The sequence below is a fragment of the Aedes albopictus genome, chromosome 1 (genome assembly GCF_035046485.1).
Source record: "Aedes albopictus strain Foshan chromosome 1, AalbF5, whole genome shotgun sequence".
NCBI classification, from domain to species: domain Eukaryota; kingdom Metazoa; phylum Arthropoda; class Insecta; order Diptera; family Culicidae; genus Aedes; species Aedes albopictus.
Window position 1 is genome coordinate 106205027 of NC_085136.1, and position 14380 is coordinate 106219406.

The following is a 14380-nucleotide window of genomic DNA, read 5'->3' on the forward strand; positions in this document are numbered from 1 at the left end:
TGAAGATTCACAGAGGATTGCTCCATGACTTCACATAGATTTAGTACAGAGTATTTACTTAGCTCTATTCATACGGCCTATTGTGCTTGCCTTACAATATACTAATTCATGCAATGGCTGGCAAAGAAAGCCCTCCAATTAATAACAATGGGGAGAGGCAGGCCAAGTTCCAGTGGGAATGTAAAACCATACAGAAGAAGAAGAAGAAGAATATTCTTCATCTGCGTAACCAGCTTTAAAGCATATACCAACATGCAGTACTAATCATCTGTTGTTCAACCATAAATCAAATAATTTTTGACAGCTGACCGAAGCATATTTTCGTGTAGCCCACAGCGCTTCTTCAGCCTTAATAAAACTTAGTTCAACTTATGTCCTTGACTATTCAGACACAACAAGAAAAGCTCTTGTTTTCGAGGATACGTATACTATTGTGTGTGGTGTAGGTGCTAAGGTAAGTGACTATAAATTAGGAGGTCCGAGTTCAATTCCCAGATTCCTCACAGATTAATCCCTACATTCCTATACACCAGTTCTGGAAATAGAAGCGACTAATGGTAAAAATAAGCTTTCGAAAGTATTTTTGTTTTTATTTTTACACAATTGATGAACTTAATTGATTATTGATTAAGCGCATAAACTAGCTTTTTAAAAAACCTCAAATAAGCTGAAGGTTGAAAAAAATCACCAGAATTAGATGTTTAGGAGCTGAATAAAGAATTATGCCTCTTGTGTTCAGTTTCTGTTCAAATGAAGACTGATTTAAAATTGTTGGAGAAACGTTTGTACAGCAACAAATTTTTACCTGGGGATGCACTTGCGAATGTTTTACTCGCTCCCTCTCTTGGGCCACAACATTATTTATCATGATATACCTAGCGAATTTGCCCATGAACCTCTACTTAAAAGTTTCTGCGTCATTGTGCAATCTGAAAAAAAAAAACTGTTCTAGACTTTTCAATCCATCCACGATGTATAACAAACTCTAATCAGAAATACGCCTCGAAATTATGAAATGTTTGCAAAACTTCATAGTTAGAATGTTATTAATTGTCAAAAAAAACTAACAGAAAAAAGCCACGTGGTCGCTTGGGGGGTAGGGGGTTCGGTCAAAAACCACGCAACATCACGAAGAAGGGGGGGGGGCTGAATTTCAGAAAAAATGACCACGTGGCTTATGGACAGCCCCTTTAGGCATTACACCATATATTCAGGGGTACTCTCATGCATTAATTTTCACTTTCTTTTCCAGAAGTTTGTGAAAGGTATTTTTTTCCAGGGATTTATTAAGATTCATTCCCATCTAACAACTCCTGCAGTAATCTCTGAAAGAATAACAAGAACAATATCTGATTGTTCCATCACCAGAAATTTCTAGAAAAATCCTTGTAGGAACTTCTTGCAAGCATCCCTGAAGAAATTTCATAATGAGTTCTTGGAGGAACCTTTGGAAGCATTTCTGAAGGAATCTCTGGTGGATTTTTCAAGGAATGTTAGGAGAAGTTTCAGAAAAACTTCATGAAAGAACGTTTAAATTAATCACTTGCCGGAATTACTGAAGAAATCCCCAAAAGAAATCCTCCTGAGAAAAAATGTGCAGAAACCTCCGGATATTTTTTTGAAGAAAGCCCAATAGGAATTTCAGAGGAAGTTCAAGCAGGCATTTCTGGAAGAATTTCTGAAGAAACTTCTGAAGAATTTGATACTTGAATACCTGGAGAAAAGCTCGATATTTCACTGGTGGTATTCCCGGAATAGGATAATAATAAAGTTTAGGGAAAATTTCTGAAGAAATCCTTTAATAAACTCTGAAAGTATTCCTCGAGCAATCTTAGGCGTATTCCTGCAATAATTCCAGTATGAATGGAAATCTAGTAGAAAATTTACTCGCTAAATCGTCAATTCGAACCACAGTGAACGGACATTTGCATCGACAGTTCCCTTCCTGAAGCAAGGAAGCCTTATCACATCACCACCATCACCACCACTACTGCACTGCACTTGTTGAAGAGGAAAACAGTCGACAAAAAACCTGCCACGTTACTTCACCAATATCCGGTCGTCAGCCGCCACCGGCAGCTGTGCGGCAGCCAGGAGAATTAATTTGTTTGCACTTCCAAGGAACTGAAGAACCGGAGTTGGTGCAACGCAAGATGGGAAACATCCGTGGCAACAAAAAAATCCTACGTTGGCTCTGGTAGGTACTGGGAAAACTGTTATTCTTCCATTATCTCTGCTGGACAGTCGCTGGGGATCTCGCTTGATGTCACACTTACTATATCCCCCACTCCACAATCTCACTCTAGAAACACTACAGCACAATTCCATCCGCAGCGATGACAAGGGTTCCCCCATGTGTATGTCCCCTATCTGCGTCGTCGTCGATGAAAAGTTGTTAAGTACTCATTAATCTTTCGGGGCGAAATGACGACGACGACAACGCACTTGCCACCCGCCCGGTACTCGCTAGGCAACACTTGTCGACAGGACGATGGACGCGGGTGTTACTAATTGCCATTGCGGACTTGTTTCGTTTTTTACCCCCCGAAGGCAGTCGGACCGACTGAGACAGACCAACCGACCGACCTGGGTGGACAACGCCAGCGATGACCACTTTGCGACATAACTTTGTATGTTTCTAGTCCGAAACCAGTGGGGTGGAAGGTGGGCGACATGACATACAGGGAAAAGCAATGGTATGTTTTCTGTGGCTTGAGGCGGCGTGGCACTGACTGGTTTCGTTGGAAGAAGTGCGCTTTGTTTGTAGGTATTTGGTACGTGGAAATATTAGCCTGGGCAGGTGTAAAATAGAATTAACGACTTCGGGGAAACATTGGAATGAAGAAATGGAATGAAATAAGTCAGTTATTCTTTTTCGAGAGCTTGATAACATCCATAAACAATAACGACATATTAAGGACAGACTTGTTAGAATCCCAATATGGCCGCCACAATGGCCGACTTTGGCACCTACTCACGATTTTGAGGGCACAGATCTCTTCGTAAACAAAACCAGCGCACCTGAGCTTCTTATTTTAAGCTTATTACAAGTGAGCAAGAACAGAATAATAAAATGCATTGTTGTTTGAAGCTTGCTTCTTGAGATTAGTGCGTCTGAAGTTTTGATGCACTGTTGAACCGGGATTTCAAGACGTTTGTCCTTAAGTGTAACACAGGTTTACAATGGAGACGCATGGTAATTGATACTAAAGCTAACATAGACCAAGCCATAGGGGTCACTTTTGTAACATGAAAAATTGATTTGTTTTGCGGCTTCAACTTTCTATCAATTTATATATGAGAGCATTCATAAATGAAAAAAAAAAATAAGTTTAGCATGCTCTGTAGGATATTTCCCAGCTTTCTCCACTACATTTTCTAAGACGTCAGAACCCTGTAGACAAACCACTTAGTAACATGAATTGCAATCAGCACTTCGGACCAAATTATTGCATTCTTATTCTCAAATAACCCAAGAACAACGACCCATGTCATTATCACACCATGAGGTAACCAACATTAAAATAAATACCGTTAAGTGAGTGTACCAAGTGCGTACCATAGCGTATCTAACGGGAATTTGATCTTACCTCACGAATTCCTGCCAGATAGATGGTGTTTTTTTTTAGAAAATCTTCGTGAATCTTTCCGAAACTAAGGTTTTCTGCATGGTAAGTACCAACAACTTACCTTCGAAATCTGAACTGCTTATTTAATGTACCTCAAAATTTCCCATATTTTTTTGCATGAAAATTTTCAAATTACATTATATGTTTAATAAAACAGAGTCATTGCAATCCTTGTAAAATCTAGGCTTGTTTGATCTAAAAAAGTTTAAACTTAACTTGAAATTTTACTGATTTATGGCAAAAACGCATTTTTGATAGGTTTCAGCAATATATGGTCGGCGTTAAGTTAGACCGGAGCATCTGTTTTTCAACGATTTCAGAAAAATGCCCTGCATAAAACTTGTGATGTCAAATGTAGTACATTTTTTATCGGGAATACTATAGTTCCTTTATGTAACCAAACATCTGCATCAAAATAATGACGAAAAGTTCAAAGTTTTTGAAATCCTTCGCATATTTTTACCTATGGAAAAAATCTCGTAGTCCACTCTGACCGAACGTCGACCATATGTACTTGATAAACTCCTAAAAGTATGCTAACCTTGTATCATTGCTAATTGAAGCCTAAATGTATGCAACAGGAAAAACACAAAAACAGCACAAAACAGAACCGACCGAATATAACACAACAAATTGATTGCTCATATTGTATGTTGCTTTCATAACAAAACGCGCTGCCAACTTTCAGTCGGCATTTTGGAATCATCGCAACGAATCAAGCACCACCTCTGCTGCTGTTTGTGTTAGTGAGATCGGAGAAACGTCAGACTCCCGCTTGCTGATTGGCTGCGACGACTCTGGCGACGGTTTCCAATAGCGACGGATTCAAATCGTCGCGTTCGATAAGGGGGAAAATCGTCAATAATTAAAAAAGAAAATATTTCAAATCAATCAGCGATTTCTTCCGGGGATTTTTGAAATATTTATGAGTAATTCCTTAAGAAAATTCCCAGAAACTTCTAAAAAAAATCGATAGGACTTCTTACAAAAAAGTTTCTAAGCAAACTTTCAAAAACTCCTCCTGGGATTATTTTGGAAACTTTTCCAAATATTCAAAAAAAAAATTCTCCAAAACGCCGTTTAAATAAGCTTCCATAGTTGTTTTGCGTCATGGATTTTCTTACAAAGTCTTCGTAACGATTACATTAAAAAAAATGGACTTTTTTCACCAATTTTTTATGAAGTTCTTTTACACTGGAGTGCCATCTTTAACAATTTTCCCTGATTTCAAAACATTTTCACTACTTCCACTCCAATTTTCATAACGATACGTGCATTGTGAAGTTATTCTAATAAATGTGAAACGGTGTTGAAAAAATCCTATTTTTTCTCAATGATTTTCTACTAAGCACATACAATGCATTGCAGTGTATCTCTATGCTCCATTGAGATAAAATCGTCGAAAAATTTATACCAATATACCTATGCATGGTTGTTGAAAATACTAGGGAAACTTAGATGATTTTGATCATTTAACATAATAATGGCGCTTTGAATAAGGGCAGCACTATTAAGAAAATATGGTTAAATTATTTTTTTTTCGGTTGCATAATTTCATTCACAAACTTGATGAACTTTTGTATCAATTGTACCAAATGTTGAAAAAAAACTGTTTTTTGTTGATTCACAAATATCATGGGGATGATGATATTCTGTTTTGACATGAATCTACAATGACGATTAGCATGACATAATTATAAGTCGAAATTCGCTGTTTTTTACACTTCGGATAACATGGAATCTTTATTTCTTACAAGTTTCTCAATTATTTCGAAGGGTTGGTTAGTAAGAAGAAGTGAAATGAGGAGTATGCGTAACTAAATTGTAATAGTCTTCATGGAAAAATTCCTCGAAACGATAATAAATATCGAAAAATATCTCCACTACTGTAAGCAACATCCTCACTAACTTCAATAAAACTGGCTTTAAGTGCCTGTACCAATTTTTATAGCATTACCCAATGTATGCTGTTTGTGAACAAAAATAACTTGTTTATATTTTGCTTATACATTCTTCTACCACATTTTGAAAAAAGTCCATTTTTTAATGCAAACGTTAATTCGTTTCTTAGAAAAATTCTTACAGAAACTTATTTTTTCCCTATTTTTTTCCTCTTCATAAATTTATATTTTATCCAAGAATATTTGCTCGTGGCCAGTTCGTCCCAGGGACCAAGGCTTTGTGTCCATTCCAAAAGTAGATCGCATTTTGTGAGTATGTTGGGAGTGGGACTCAATCCCAGGTCCTTCGTGTGATAGTCACAGGCTTTAATTATCACACCAGGTCTGCTCCACTAGCAATTTTTCCAAAAATTCTATTAGAAAATCTTACATTAGTCCCATCCAAAACTGCTGCATTCATTCCTTTAGAAATTGCTCTAGAGATTTTTTTCCAGAATATTCAACAGAATTTTTTTTTTCACAAACAATACTCTAAAGATTTAGAAAATAATTCTTCCAAGGAATGTTTCAGAAATTCTTTCAGTAGTTTTTTCTGCAAAGTCTTTTACAACTGTTTAAGAAATTCTCTATATATTGGAAGTTCCAGCATTAATGTCTCCAGTACTTCCAGTGGTTCCTGCAGGAATTCCTCAAGGGATGTTTGTATGATTTGTTTCAATGATCCAGCAAGATTCCCCAAACATTTATATTGAGATTTTGTCAGAAATTTTTCTACGTGTCACTGCATGTTATTTTCTCAATCAGAGACGAGCCAGCCAAGGGCTGAAAGTCTCTTTAATAAAGACAAACTAATAAATTATTTTCTCAAAAATTTGACCAAGTTTTCCTCCACTAATACCTCAGGGATTCCCCCTGTTTTTTTTTTTTTCAGATAGTCCTTCAGGGATTTCTCTAGAAGTTGTCCCTGTGCAGTCTTTTAATAATCTTTAATCCTTTATCAAAAATTGCTCCTTCTTGATTGAATCAGCTAAAAAAATATGATGGAATTCGTGAAAACGAATTTTAGAGAGAGTGAGTGTAGAATTAGAAACTAGTTAAAATACACAAAAATAAAAATAAAAAAAAAAGAATTTTAGAGAACAATTATGGAGAGATAATGCAAATAACAGAATCAAGATTTTTTTAGGGAAAAGGTTAAAGGTTTTTCTCCATCTGACAATTTTTGATTTTTTCGGGTACAGAAAATTTGTTTTCGGTAAATTTATTCTTCAATGACATAAATACCATGATAAAGCTTCCCAGAAATTCTTTTAAAATTAGTTATATAAATCATAAGCTTTCTTCTTCCAAAACTATTGAATACACTGAAACCTATTTTTATGCCATAGGCTAGATTACAGAGATTTTAGGGCGTTTCAATGGGAATATGGGCTCAGGGCAATTCCAGGGATGATTAATGGGGTTTCAAGTTTTTTTTTCTGGAGTTGTCTCAGAAGTGCTGTTAAACTTTAGGGGTATTTCAAAGGGTCAAAGGGGATTTCAGGAGCGTATCAACAGGCGTTCTGAAACCCCTAAAACGCCTCTGAGAACTCTGAGTACTCCATGAGATCCCGTAAAACATTCCAGAGCGCTGAATTAAAATTCAACCATCGCGCAACAATGATGGTTATGTTGCAAGTTGCATTTGTTACGACAATCCACCCAATGCGACATAAGTTTGTCCCAACTAGAACAGAAAAGGATAAACATCGTTCACCACGAGTTTAGCTATTGTAAAGCTTTCCATTGTAATTTTCGAGCAGTACCTTAGAGTCGGTAAAGACGGCAACGCTATTGAAGATCTACCATCAAACAGTTTCGATTTTGGGTTAGTAATATTTGATTATTCACGAGCTCACCACAAATTCCGCTTCCCTTTTGTCTCCAACAAAAACAATTCTAGATCTAGCTCATGTCATTATCTGTTACTAGTTGGGATAAAGAGTAATCGCTGCGCATTCTTTGTTGCTTGTTTTCGCCTCTTTTGTCGGACAATTCTCTTCTTTGTTCCAGAGACTTCCAGGTACTCCTTGAGACCCCCGGGACCTCAAGAAATGCCTCTGAAAACTTTTGGAACCCCATGAAACGTCCCAAAAACCCCCTGGGATGCTCTGAGACTCCTGAGACCACCCAATGAAATGCCCCTAGAATCCCATTGAAATCCCTTGGGCCCCCAAAAATCTATCCTGAAAGCACCTAAAACTCTCCTGAGATCTCCAGCTCTCAGCCTCTTTGGATCCAGCTCTACAGCCTCTTTGGATCCCCTAAAATACCTCTGAGTCCCCCTAAAACGCTTATGATAACCCCTCAAACGCTCCTGAGACCTCGAGGAACCTTATCGAGGCCCCAGAGACCCCCTGAAACTCAATGAGGCCTCCTGAACTGCCAATGAGATCCCCTGTAACAGTCCAGAGACCTCCAGGTACCACCCCTTGAAACGCTCATGAGACCCCCTGAAGCGCCACAGAAACCCGGTGGAGCCCCCTAAAATCCTCTGATACTAACCGAAGCTCTTTGAAGTATCGCTGAGACCTCCACGTACTCCCTAAGTCCTCCTGAAACATTCCTGTGACTTCTGAAGCACCCCGAGACCCATTTCCAGTGCCGCGCACGAATCACGCTCATATACGAGCTTCTGTCTGAAAATGTTGTTTGTTTATGTGTTTTGCAATATTTTTCACCTAACTTTTAAAAAGGGCGTATGAAAAAAACCCTAGTGATCTTCTTCAAAAAAATATAACTTGAAAACTGTTTTCTGAATTGAAAAAGTGTTTTCGAAAATGTTTGAAGGACTTTTAGAAAAAATATATACTGGGAGTAATATGCATCGCGGATGTATGTTAGATGTCATAGAGTTTCAATTTTCCAAAAACCTTATCCTTTGATTTTTTTAACTATTTTTCTGTAAAAAAAAGACCTGTATTCTCAAAATTTCTCAAATTCAAAGGTAGAAATCACATCTTGAGAGTATGTCGGGGAAGGGATTCGATCCTAAATCTTCAGCGTTATAGTCACAGGCTTCAACCATCACACCAGCTTCGCTCCTTTTTTTTAGAAATTCCTTTAGGAACTGTTCCATAAAATTGTTTTGAGTTGCTTTTTTAAACAATAGGGATTCATTCAGTAATGCTTTGCTTCAGCAATTCGCACACGTATTGCTCCAAAAACTCCTACAGGGATTTTTTCAGAAATTCACCCCATGGATTCTATTTGAAATTCTCACAGAAGTGTCCCCAGCAATTTTTTAGCCATGCTTCCAAATATTCATCCAAAAATTCCTCCAGAGATTCTAGCGTGATTTGTTTAAGTGATACCTGCAAAAGCTCAAGCAAGATGTTTCAAAAAAATGCAGGATTTCCTCCACTAATATCTCCAGAAATTTCTCCCAGGATTTTTTCTTCAGCAATAAATTCAGAAATTTTCCCAGGAATGTTCATATCAATTCCTTAGGAAGATCTTCTAGATACTTTTCTATTAATCTTCACAGAGAATTTTGCTGGTGTCTCTCATGGGATGCCTTTGGAAATACTCCACGGATTCTTCTAAGATATCCTTAAGGCATTCCTTCCACAAAACGTTCGGGATTTTTTATAAAGACATTTCCTGAAGACTTTTTTCTGAAAATATTTCTACGGGTTCCTTCAAAAACTACAACAGGGGTTTTCTAGGGAGTTTCTTTGGTATTTATCTTGAGATTTGTTTTGAAATTCCTTATGGGATAAAATTTCCTTAGAATCCCTCGGATATTCCTCCAGGGATTGTTTTTCGAATTCCTCAAGGGATTTCCACTGGAATTCGACTAGAAGTTTGTTTAGAAATTCCTGCAGATATTTAACCAGAAATTTATCAGGGAAAACTTCAAAAATATTCCTAGAGGTTTCTTAAGTATTCTTAAGTATCGACCAATAATTTACCCATCTGTGCATATGTAAGTTGAGTTATTTGAAATTCATAATTGACCACACGGATTGGTATTACCGAGAATTTGCACTTTGAGTGAGTCGTGAGGAAACTTAGTTCGCGAGAACTGTCAGGTCTTGCTCCTGGGCATTTGAAGAGGGGCCAAAAAAGTTTCCTGGAAGTTCCCAGAGAGACCAAATAAGGGGGTTCCAATGGGCTTCAGGGGCGTTCCAAGGGGTTGTGTAAGGGGATTTCAGGAGCATTTGAAGGGCGTTCCGGCAGCTTTCACTGTTTCTGGGGGCTTTGAGGGCGTTTCAGGGATGGGGAGGGAGGTCTCAATAGTCTTCAAAGGGCGTAACAAGGGGTTTCAGGTGCGTTTCAAGGTATTGCATAAGCATTTCAGAAAGCTTCAGAAACAATTTAGGATTGTTTCAGATGCGTTCTGGGGTTTCTGGAGTTTTTCCAGGTATTCCAGATAGATTACGGAAATTTGAAGGGTGTTTGAATGGTATTATGGAGGTCTCAATGGCGTTTCGAGGCGTATCAGGGGCTTTTCAAGGGGTTTCCACGTTTTTTAGTGGTCTCAGAGGTTTCCTTAAACTTCTAGGGTTTTTCTAAGGGATAAATGGAATTTCGGGAGCGTTTCAACAGTATGAAGTGCAACATAGTCCCCCTGGAACTTCCTGATATCCCCTGAAACACCTGAGATCTCTGAGACCTCCGGGTACCCCCTAAGATCCCCTAAAACATTTCAGAGTCTTCCGGATACATCCTGAAATCTGGAACCCCAAGCAATGCCTCTGAAGCAATCTGGAACCCCTTGAAGCGCTTCAAAGACTTCTGAAACATCAACTGAGAACCCCTAAAACGCACCTGACTCCTCCTGGAGCTCCCCTTAGACCCCCGAAGAACCCCCCTGGAACCCCGAGCCCCCTGAAATGCCCTGAGATTCCCTGTAACCGTCCTGAGACATCCAGGCATCACCTTGAAATCACATAGACGTGACCTTTTTCAATTTGAATGGAATTTCGCTCGTATATGAGCTTCTGTCTGAAAATATTATTTGTTTATTTGGTTTGCAATATTTATTACCCAACTTCTGAAAAAGGCATTTAAAAAACTAAATTATCTTCTTCAAAAAATTATAACTTGAAATGGCTTTGTTGGATTGAAATTATGTCTTCGAAGGTGCTAAAGGATATTTGAAGGACTTTTAGAAAAAAAAAACTGAGAGTTATATTCATCGCGGATTTATGATACATAGCAACCATTCCATAGAAAAACGATATAAAGCATCTCCGATTGTCGTGAAACTTGGTGGGTTTGTAGTTCTTCGGAAATAATTAGACCCGTATTTTTTTATTTCGTCATTAGGGTGACCAATTTTCATATAGGGTGGTCCAAAAAATCAAGGTTTTTCAAAACTAAAATTTTTCTAAAAATCGTAACTTTTGAACCATTTGACCGATTTTAAACTTATTTTTTTTTGTTTGAAAGCTATTGAATTGTAGTTTTCAGGAAAAATACGTTAAAGGGGCTAAAATGTAAAGAGTACTAAAAATATGCAAATATATTAGTTTTTTCACGTTTTCATGGTCTCGGGACCAAAGAGGTACCCTGGTTTTATATTTTTACCAGAAAATTCAGGAAATTTGGCGTAACATATCAAAAAATCAGAAATGTATGATGATTAACCTGGGCTTGTTAGGGGAATATCTGTAAATAAAAAGAAAATCGCGTTAAGTACTATTCCTTTGAATTCCACTAAGAATTTGCATCCTTTGACAGATACGTATTACGACCTCAACTGTAAGGTCGTCTTCAGTGTCTTGTACTTGACTCGACTGAGTCGAAGGATGCAAATTCTTAGTGGAATTCAAAGGAACAGTACTAAACGCGATTTTCTTTTTATTTTTCAGAAATGTATGTTGTTTTGTTTTTGAGATATGATTTTTTGAATATAGTGAGTCATATATTTTAGTACTAGCTACTCTAAAATTGCTTGAAATTGCAAATTCTCATAAAACTATGCATAGTATTGCTTTTTAAAGTGGTTCCTGGTGGTTTTGGTATCCATAATATTATAAGGAATCAAAATATAATCAAATTTAAAAAAGTGCCTTGTATGGGAAAATTTGACCTTTTATTTTCAAAAAATCATATCTCAAAAACTAAAAAAACATACATTTCTGATGTTTTGATATGTTACGCCAAATTTCCTGAATTTTCTGATAAAAATATAATACCAGGGTACCTCTTTGGTCCCGAGACCATGAAAACGTGAAAAACTAATATATTTGCATATTTTATAGTACTCTTTACATTTTAGCCCTTTAACGTATTTTTCCTGATAACTACAATTCAATAGTTTTCAAACAAAATAAAAAGAAGTTTAAAATCGGTCAACTGGTTTAAAAGTTACGATTTTTTGAAAATTTTTAGTTTTGAAAAACCTTAATTTTTTGGACCACCCTATATGAAAATTGGTCACCCTAATGACGAAATAAAAAAATACGGGTCTAATTATTTCCGAAGAACTACAAGCCCACCAAGTTTCACGACAATCGGAGATGCACTACATCGTTTTTCTATGGAATTGCTGATAGATAGCATAAAATTTCCATTTTCCAAATCCTTTACCCTTCGATTTTTTTTTTGTTTTTTTTTTGTAGGAAGCTGACTTCTAGTCTCTAAATTTGCCAAGTAGTCAGGATGGTCAAATACTTTAAGCTATAAAAAAAAATGTAAAAAATGTAAAAATGTAAATTATATGACAACAAAGATCAGCAAAGGTTCTCACTCTCACGGTATTTCTTTCTCTAAAAGTCCTAAAATGTCCTCAAACATCTTCAAAGACATCATTTCATTCCAACATACTGTTTTTGGATTACAGTTTCTTGAAAAAGATTTGTTGTTGAGAGAGGAATGTAAATAATTTTATTCAAATAAGTTAGCCATTTCCAAGATTGGTGAGTGGCAAATGACCAAGTTTTCGAAATAAACCTGTTACCCAAAGTAATAACAGGCTGCTTTGGTTATTGAATACCCCAGTTAAAAACTTTAATAATTCGTTACCAAGAAGCAAAAGTTTCCCTACATGTCCCACCCGTATGAAATCCATAATCCAATAAACGGGAAAATTTCCGACAACAACAAAACAACCCACACGGCTCACGAAGCCACGCCAAAAGAAAAACAAACACTTTGCAGTGACTGACCGCGAGCCACCACGCCGGCCGCCGTCGTCGTGTCAACAACGGCTGCACATTTTCCAATTTGTTCCGAAGAGGCCAAAGAGGCGAGAGAATGGAAATAAATAAAAGTTTATTCACCCAAGGTGCAGACTGTAAAGTTTACGACGATGACTGGTATGGTACAAGTGATGATGAGCAAAGAACAAATTGCAACTGAAAATCCACCATGGAATCGGAAAGTTTTACAGTCGCTTCAATTTTATGATAGGTTTCTTAACTCAAAAGTAGTAGAAACGTGGCGTGGAAAAGAAAACAAAAATAGAAAGTCGTGTAAATGATATTCAGGAACTTAATTAAGTTTCTCTGATGAGTACTTTTACACAATTGTGTTACAGGTTTATCATTCGATTAACGATTTTTGGAATTTTGCACTAATATCGCTCAACACTACTGACAAATTACCGTAGGCGTAAATCTTCAAAACGGAAATAAACCAATTTCGCTGTATCCAAACCCTGAAGATGACACATAACCGTCAAAACGTCGAGCAAATAAAAAAACCTGATTTTTCTGTATCGAGTCTTGTTATAATTTTGTAATTATCATATATGAATCTGGTCGGATCTAAACAGAAATCCTGATCGAAAGTTTCGAATTACACATATACAATTTGATATCCAAATATCATAATCGAAAAATAAAAGCCATTTGACGAGCAGCTGTGAACCCTTTCCAGCAAGGGTTGCGATCCAACAGTAGTTTCGATCGCCATTACCATTTACGATATCATTGTTTCAAACGGCAGTTCGCAGTTTCCCCATATAGTTACTCTGTTAAGTGCGCGACAGTTACAAACAGTTTCTCATCCCCAGCGCTTATCAACAATGGGACATCTTCTTTATGCAACTTTGATAATGTCACACATCCTTCTGGTTCTATTTGTATGGGAATCTCACCCGGTCATGCGCTCATATGCCATGCAGTGCACATAGTAGTCACATTCAGTGGGTGAAACTTTTCTGCGCTTATGTTTCGACGACCGAATAAAAGCGAGTGAAAGTTTTTCTCCTCGGCCGTCAATGGGAGGACGCATCTTGCCTCCCAGCAACCGGTTGTCATATAAAAGTAAATAGTTTGCCACTCCGGGGCTTCCGAAAGCGATCAACTGGCGACCGTTAGTTGGAGTGGTGTTGATCTTTTTCAAAATACCAAGAAATAATCCTTCTGCCAAGAAACTTCATTATTCTTTCCAGCATTACTTAGTGTGCATTGTTCAGATTATAAAACATATCATCTTTTAACCCTTCTTTGACATTAGGTTCATTTTTCGGTCCAAACCGTGCACTACGTCAGCGAGCTGCTGTCAACGTGATGCAAAAGGAAGGTTCAGTTCAAATTAGTAAATTTGTTTGTTAATATTTGTTTGATAAGTATTTGTGTTCAAAGCCACCCTGCTTCACGATAACCCCTATAATGCGAGATCGTCCTTCGCGAAAGCATTTCGATGCAGATTCTTGCAGACGACACAATTTTGCAAGCTGTCTTTTTTTACTACGGTATTCTTTCGAAGCGAGAAATAAGTGCCATCAACACCGTAGCGTTGGCTCAGTGACGGAAAAGCGAACAAATAAACCAATAAAAATTGACTGTGCCGGCTCTGGGTTATTTGGGACACTTTGCTGCACCCATGGGTTTAGACTCAGTTTTATTCTCCTTT

The 14380-nt window shown here is 37.4% G+C and overlaps 1 protein-coding gene across 2 annotated transcripts in view; it reads right to left on the reverse strand.

Moving 5' to 3' along the window:
- LOC109432926 (uncharacterized) overlaps positions 1-2554 on the reverse strand; it is a 39021-nt gene extending 36467 nt beyond the window's left edge. For both annotated transcript variants that reach the window (XM_062845153.1, XM_062845152.1), the window contains exon 1: positions 2277-2554. The gene's annotated coding sequence lies outside the window, so the exon portion shown is untranslated. The remainder of the gene's footprint in view (positions 1-2276) is intronic.
- Positions 2555-14380: the final 11826 nt, after the last annotated feature.